The sequence below is a fragment of the Nomascus leucogenys genome, chromosome 10, assembly GCF_006542625.1.
Source record: "Nomascus leucogenys isolate Asia chromosome 10, Asia_NLE_v1, whole genome shotgun sequence".
NCBI lineage: Eukaryota > Metazoa > Chordata > Mammalia > Primates > Hylobatidae > Nomascus > Nomascus leucogenys.
The window spans coordinates 69,010,593-69,018,880 of NC_044390.1; the positions used below are offsets into that span (position 1 = coordinate 69,010,593).

General features: G+C 45.9%; 1 pseudogene; it reads left to right on the plus strand.

The window, feature by feature from the left end:
• Positions 1-7,889: 7,889 nt before the first annotated feature.
• On the plus strand, positions 7,890-7,979 carry LOC115837112 (annotated as a pseudogene).
• Positions 7,980-8,288: the final 309 nt, after the last annotated feature.

The following is an 8,288-nucleotide window of genomic DNA, read 5'->3' on the forward strand; positions in this document are numbered from 1 at the left end:
ACTGCATCCAGCCTAAAATCTTTTTTTATTTTTGAGACGGAGTTTCGCTCTTGTTGCCCAGGCTGGAGTGCGATGGCAGATGGCACAATCTCGGCTCACTAAACCTCTGCCTCCCAGGTTCAAGCGATTCTCCTGTCTTAGTCTCCTGAGTAGCTGGGATTACAGGCATGCGCCACCACGCCCGGCTAATTTTGTATTTTTTAGTAGAGATGGGGTTTCTCCATTTTGGTCAGGCCGGTCTCGAACTCCCGACCTCAGGTGATCTGCCCTCCTCGGCCTCTCAAAGTGCTGGGATTACAGGCATGAGCCACCGTTCCTGGCTCAAAAATCATTTTTTTATATATGCTTTTATTTTTCCATGATTACAAACACAACTGAGTATCAAACGCACAAAGTAAGAATTATATAGGGAAAAAAAATCAGATACGTTCATATATATATCACCTGTTCAAGGCTATTTCCATCCAGAATAACCTTGGTTTGCCAGGGCCAATAGAAAGAAGTCACAAAATCGCCTTTAGGCAAATTTGTGTGTTTGCTTTCTTCTATAATTCCAATACCTCCACCATCAACGACTTGAGATAGCTGCCAAGGTGTTATATAATCAGTGCCAGTGTCTTCATTCATTCTACAACGAAGGCTGTCACTTCACACTTGGAAGGTTGCACGGCGGCCAGGCAGAGGCGCTCCTCACTTCCCAGACGGGGTGGTGCCCGGGGAGAGGCGCTCCTCACTTCCCAGATGGGGCGGCTGGGCAGAGACGCTCCTCACTTCCTAGATGGGGTGGCGGCCGGGCAGAGGCTGTAATCTTAGCACTTTGGGAGGCCAAGGCAGGCGGCTAGGAGGTGGAGGTTATAGCGAGTCGAGATCACGCCACTGCACTCCAGCCTGGGCAACATTGAGCATTGAGTGAGCGAGACTCCGTCTGTAATCCCAGCACTTCGAGAGGCCAAGGCGGGCAGATCACTTGAGGTCAGGAGTTGGAGACTAGCCTGGCCAACACGGCGAAACCCCATCTCCACCAAAAATACAAAAACCAACCAGGCGCGGCGGTGTGCGCCTGCAATCCCAGGTATTCGGCAGGCCGAGGCAGGAGAATCACGGAAGCCCGAGGCACGGGGGTTGCAGTGAGCCGAGATTATGCCGCTGCACTCCAGGCTGGGCAACAGAGGGAGACCGTCTCAACAAAAAAAGGAAGGAAGGGAGGGAGGGAGGGGGGAAGGAAGATCTTTTTTTTAAAAGCATCAAAGATTTATCCAAATAATATCCTGGTACATAGAGATCCAGAGGAGTGAGCCCAGCTCTGGGGTTGTTTTTGCCCAGGGACATCTGCTAGTTGGGAGAGGCCACAGAGCAGGACTTTCAACTACTCATAGGTGTAGGGCTAGAGGAATAAGCCTTAGAGGCCAGGTCTGTGGGGCCAAAGTAAGGTGAACAAGAAATAACCAGATATCTAGGTGGCATAGAAAATCCTAAGCTCTAAAATGGAGTTGAGTTGCTGCTGAATAACGAGTGTCCCAGGTGCCTCTGGAGAAGGCAATATCCTTTAAAGCCTAAAATCATAACCTCCAACGATGCTAAACAAAAAAAAGACCTAACATTATTTTAAAAATTATTTCTTTTTTTTTTTTTTTTGAGACAGAGTCTCGCTCTGTCGCCCAGGCTGGAGTGCAGTGGCGCGATCTCGGCTCACTGCAAGCTCCGCCTCCCGGGTTCACGCCATTCTCCTGCCTCAGCCTCTCCGAGTAGCTGGGACTACAGGCGCCCGCCACCACGCCTGGCTAATTTTTTGTATTTTTAGTAGAGACGGGGTTTCACCGTGGTCTCGATCTCCTGACCTCGTGATCCACCCGCCTCGGCCTCCCAAAGTGCTGGGATTACAAGCGTGAGCCACCGCGCCCGGCCTGGAAAGTTATTTTTAAGAAATAATTTTTAGCCGGGCACGGTGGCTCACGCTTGTAATCCCAGCACTTTGGGAGGCCGAGGCGGGTGGATCACGAGGTCAGGAGATCGAGACCACGGTGAAACCGCATCTCTACTGAAAATACAAAAAAATCAGCCGGGCGTGGTGGCGGGCGCCTGTAGTCCCAGCTACTCGGAGAGGCTGAGGCAGGATAATGGCGTGAACCCGGGAGGCGGAGCTTGCAGTGAGCCGAGATCGCGCCACTGCACTCCAGCCTGGGTGAGAGAGCGAGACTCTGTCTCAAAAAAAAAAAAAAAAAAAAAAAAAAAACTTTCCAAATACAATGTCTAGGATTCAGTCAAAGGTGACTTAATGTGGTGTCTTAAAGTGGGAGCTCCAAGGATGAAAACAATGCCATTTAAGAGGAACAAAAGAGGCCGAGCGCGGTGGCTCACGCCTATAATCCCAGCACTTTGGGAGGCCAAGGCGGGCGGATCACGAGGTCAAGAGATGGAGACCATCCTGGCTAACACAGTGAAACCTCGATTCTACTAAAAATACAAAAAAAAATTAGCCGGGCATGGTGGTGGGCGCCTGTAGTCCCAGCTACTTGGGAGGCTGAGGCAGGAGAGTGGTGTGAACCTGGGAGGCAGAGCTTGCAGTTAGCCGAGATCGTGTCACTGCACTCCAGCCTGGGCGGCAGAGCGAGACTCCGTCTCAAAAAAAAAAAAAAGAGGAACAAGAGGACTGCGGTTTGAATTTGTCAAATTGTTCTGACCTGGTAAAGGAATAGGCAGGCCTCTTAAAACAAATACAGACTATGTATATTCAGGTTTACAAAAGGCACATTTTTTTTTTTTTTTTTCTGAGACAGGGTCTTACTCTGTCACCCGTACTGGAGTGCAGTAGCATCATCATAGCTCACTATAGCCTCCCTCTCAGTGAGGTAATTTAAAGAGGGTTCATGACAGTATGTCAAAGATGGTATTGTTAGGCTGGGCACAGTGGCAAGCGCCTGTAATCCCAGCACTTTGGGAGGCCGAGGTGGGTGGGTCACTTTAGGTCACGAGTTCGAGACCAGCCTGGCCAACATGACGAAGTCCCATCTCTACTAAAAATACAAAACTTAGCCAGGCATGATGATACGTGCATGTAATCTCAGCTACTCAGGAGGCTGAGGCATGAGAATTGCTTGAACTTGGGAGGCAGAGGTTGCAGTGAGCCAAGATTGGGCAACAGAATGAGACTTTGTCTTTTTTTTTTTTGAGACGGAGTCTCGCTCTGTTGCCCAGTCTGGAGTGCAGTGGCACAATCTCGGCTCACTGCAAGCTCCGCCTCCCGGGTTCACGCCATTCTCCTGCCTCAGCCTCCCTAGTAGCTGGGACTACAGGTGCCCACCACCACGCCCGGCTAATTTTTTTTTTTTGTATTTTTAGTAGAGACGGGGTTTCACTGTGTTAGCCAGGATGGTCTCGATCTCCTGACCTCGTGATCCACCCGCCTCGGCCTCCCAGAGTGCTGGGATTACAGGCGTGAGCCACCGCGCCCGGCCCTGAGACTCTGTCTTAAAAAAAAAAAAAAGTAAACATAAGGCTGTGTGTGGTGGCTCATGCCTATAATCCCAGCACTTTGGGAGGTCTAGGCTGGAACTGCTTAAGCCCAGGAGTTCCAGATCAGCTTGGACAACATAGCAAGACCCTGTCTCTGCCTAGGACATGGAAGTTGCAGTGATCTCTGATCTCACCACTGCACCCCAGCCTGTAAGACAGAGTAAGACCCTGTCTCAAAAAAGAAAAAAAAAAAGATGGTATTGTTTAGGAGAATGAATTTATATCCAGTTTTCTAGGAATATGTCCCACTGTACAACTGGGTACTTGAGGTTTAGAGACATCATAAAGAGAATATGATAATGTGATAAATCAATTAATACAGGAAATGTTACTGTGGTTGCATGTAAAAGAAAACTCCCCAAATAACAGTGGCTTAAGCAAGATGGAAATTTATTTCTCTTTCACATAAAAGAAGTGCAGAGCTAGGCAATCCAGGCTACCCTAGCAGCTCCATGTCAGCAAGGAACCATAGCACCCATCTTTTTGCTTCACTATTCTCACTTACTGCTTTTCTTCTTAAGGTCAGTGACTTCATACTCCAATATGGCTGCTAGAGTCCAGCCATTTCATCACATTGCAAGTCAGCTTCCCTGAAGCAGCCTTCTTACAATATCGCATAACAAAACTTACTATACATGACAGGCCAAAACAAAGTCACACAGCCACCTGTAGCTGCAAGGGAGACCAAGAAATCTAATGCCTTTTTTGTGCTTGTTTTGTCTTTTTGTTTTTTCGGTTCTTGTTGTTGTTGCTTTTCTTTCTGTTTTTTAAATGTTTGGGTTTTAAAAAAAAATTTTTCCTGAAATCTAATGCTTTTGTTTGGGGCAGAATATGCCTTTGCTAAATCAGTGTTCTACTACTAAGGAGGAAGGGAAAATGGATGCTGCACTGTGTAACTAGTGATCTTTATAACTAATGAAATAAGGGATCACTAGCTTTAAAAGGAAGTTTGGGCCAGGCACAGTGGCGCACCTTTGTAATCCCAACACTTTGGCAGGCCAAGGCAGGTGGATCCCTTGAGCCCACGAGTTTGAGACCAGCCCCTGGGAACATGCTGAAACCTCATCTCTACTAAAAATACAAAAATTAGCCAGGTGTGTTGGTACGCACCAGTAATCCCAGCTACTCAGGAGGCTGAGGCAGGAGAATTGCTTGAACCCAAGAGGTGGATGTTGCAGTGAGCTAAGATCAGGCCACTGCGCTCTAGCCTGGGTGACAGAGCAAGACTCTGTCAAAAAAAGAAAAAGCCAGAAAATAAGTGATATATGATGAAACGAACATTCATGTTCTTGGAGGCAATGAAATCAATACAACACGTTCAAATGATTTAGAGTGTTTCTGAAGATTTTAAAATGTTCATGTATCCCTTTTGCAGAGCAATCTCTCTCATGGGAAAAGAAAAGAAATACAGAAAAAGTTGAAATGTCTGTTAAGTGTTATTTCAAAAGGAAGAAATATCTGGAAAAACATAAATGTTCAGCATTCGGGGTAGTAAAGCAAATTATAGTTCAGCAATTTAATGGGCTAATATGAAGCCATTAAAAGCAATAACTCAAAGATTAGAACAACTTAATATTTGATATATATACATAATCAAGATAAAGGATTGGGCCAGGTGTGGTGGCTCATGCCTGTAATCCCAGCACTTTGGGAGGCCAAGGTGGGTGGATCACGAGGTCAGGAGTTCAAGTTCAGCCTGGCCAAGGTGGTGAAACCCCATCTCTACTAAAACCACAAATATTTACCAGGCGCAGTGGCAGGTGCCTGTAATCCCAGCTACTTGGGAGGCTGAGGGAGGAGAATCGCTTGAACCCGGGTGGCAGAGGTTGCATTGAGCCAAGATGGCGCTGCCGCCACTGCACTCAAGCCTGGCCAATAGTGTGAGACTCCGTCTCAAAAAAAAAAAAAAGAATTGTAACTACAATTTGATTTTGATTATTTCTTTTTTTTTTTTTTTTTTTTTTTTGAGACGGAGTCTTGCTTTTTCACCCAGGCTGGAGTGCAGTGGCTCAATCTCGGCTCACTGCAAGCTCTGCCTCCTGGGTTCACAACATTCTCCTGCCTCAGCCTCTCCGAGTAGCTGGGACTACAGGTGCCCGCCACCACGCCCGGCTAATTTTTTGTATTTTTAGTAGAGACGGGGTTTCACCGTGGTCTCGATCTCCTGACCTCGTGATCCACCCGCCTCGGCCTCCCAAAGTGCTGGGATTACAAGCATGAGCCACCGCGCCCGGCCGATTTTGATTATTTCTATGAATAAGAACCAAACAGAAATAAGATGTTCTTCTTCTTCTTTTTTTTTTTCTTTTCTCTTTTTTTTTTTCTTTTAGAGACAGTGTCTCTCTGTTGCCCAGGCTGGAGAGCAGTGGCAGGATCATAAGCACTGCAGCCTCAAACTCCTGGGCTCAAGCAACCCTCTTGCACTAGCCTCCTGAGGAGCTAGGAACACAGACACGTGCCACTACACCCTGCTGGAAATAAGACACTGAGAAAGTTGACTTGTTGGCAGGGAATTGCAGATGCTTCTCAATTGTTTATATTGTTATATAATATTGTATAATTTCCTCAAATTGTATAAATATATCATGCACATATACATACACATACACAAAAATGCAAAAATAAGAGAGAGCTACATATATATTTTAAGGAGTTTCCTTCAGTAATTCTGAAGTTTGAGGAATTTGAAGAGTGAGGCAGTTCCTCACCATGGTTAAGTTTACAGGCTTTGGAGCCACATAGATCTGGATTCAAATTCCATATCACCATGCATTAGCTGCACGACCCTGAGCCTCAGTTCCTCTCCTGTAAAATGGGGCTAATACCTGAGTGCTGGCGAGGATTACTTAGATTAGGAATCATACAGCCTTTCATTAAATGGTGGCCACCAGGGCAGAACGACTTCATTCTCAAAAAGATATTCCATCCAGATCCTTCCTTTAAGTCAGCATTACTTCCTTTGCCAGAGGCAAAGTTGGAAATCAATCCAAGGGGAGAAGCATAACTTTTATGTATCCTAAACATACCCAGCCAGATTGTTTTCCAGGACTTCTGCATTTCTTACTGTCATAATCTTTACTTTCCAAGGAGTGTAAATTTATTGCAGACCACTGGAATAAAGTATCTCAAAGAGAGTTGTATCTGCCCAACAGGTTCACCTTGCCCACTGCCTAGACAGAGCCGGCTGTACAGGAGACCGGAGTTTTATTTCAATCTGGGTGGTGCCAGCTGATCCATCAAGTGCAGGGTGTGCAAAATATCTCAAGCACTGATGTTTTTTTTAAATTTTTTTTTTTTATTTTTTGAGATGGAGTTTCGCTCTTGTTGCCCTGGCTGGAGTGCAATGGCATGATCTCAGCTCACCGCAACCTCCGCCTCCCGGGTTCAAGCGATTTTCCTGCCTCAGCCTCCCAAGTAGCTGTGATTACGGGCATGTGCCACCACTCCCAGTTAATTTTGGATTTTTAGTAGAGACAGGATTTTCACCATATTGGTCAGGCTGGTGTCGAACTCCTGACCTCAGGTGATACACCCGCCTCAGCCTCCCAAAGTGCTGGGATTACAGGCTTGAGCCACCCACACCCAGCCAAGCCATTGATCTTAGGAGTAGTTTAGGGAGGGTAAATCTTATAGCCTCCAGCTGCATGACTCCTAAACCATAATTTTTAATCTTTTGGGTAATTTGTTAGTCCTACAAAGGCAGTCTAGGCCCCACACAAGAAGGGGGTTTATTTCGGGAAAGGGCTGTTATTGTCTGTGTTTCAAACTACAGTCTATAAACTAAGTTCCTCCCAAAGTTAGTTTGGCCTGTGCCCAGGAATGAACAAGGACAGCTTGGAGGTTAGAAGCAAGATGGAGTTGGTTAGGTCAGATCACTTTCACTGTCTGTTATAATTTTGCAATGGCAGTTGCAGAGTCACATGATTTTTTTTTTGTTCTCCAGTGCATATAGAATTTATATTTATATTATACTATAATCGATTACATGCACAATAGCATTATGTCAGCATTATGTACAGACCTTAATTTAAAAATATGGCCAGGCACAGTGGCTCATGGCTGTAATTCCAGCACTTTGGGAGGCCAAGGAAGAAGGATCACTTGAGCTCAGGAGTTTGAGACCAGCTTGGACAACATAGTGAAACCTCATCTCTACAAAAAAGTCAAAAAATTAACTAGGTATGGTCATGCACACCTGTGTTCCCAGCTACTTGGGAGGCTGAGGTGGGAGGACTGTTGAGACCATGAGGTCAAGGCTGTAGCAAGCCATAATTTTGTACCACTGCATTCCAGCCTGGGTGACAGAGAGACCCTGACTCAAAAAAAAAAAAAACAAAAAAAAAAAAGAAAAAACAAACAAACAAAAAAACAAAATAGTGCTTGCTTTGGCAGCACATAAACTAAAATTGGAACAATAGAGAAGATTAGCATGGCTCCTTAAAAAATATATTAAAAACTAATTTTTTAAAAAACTTTATTGACCGGGTGCAGTGGCTAACGCCTATAATCCTAGCACTTTCGGAGGCCAAGGCGGGCGGATCACAAGGTCAGGAGTTCGAGACAAGCCTGGCCAATATGGTAAAACCTCGTCTTTACTAAAAATACAAAAATTAACCAGACATGGTGGAGGGCGCCTAGTCCCAGCTACTCAGGAGGCTGAGGCAGGAGAATTGCTTGAACCCGGGAGGCAGAGGTTGCAGTAAGCTGAGATTGCGCCACCGCACTCCAGCCCGGGTGACAGAGGAAGACTCTGTCTCAAAAACAAACAAACAAAA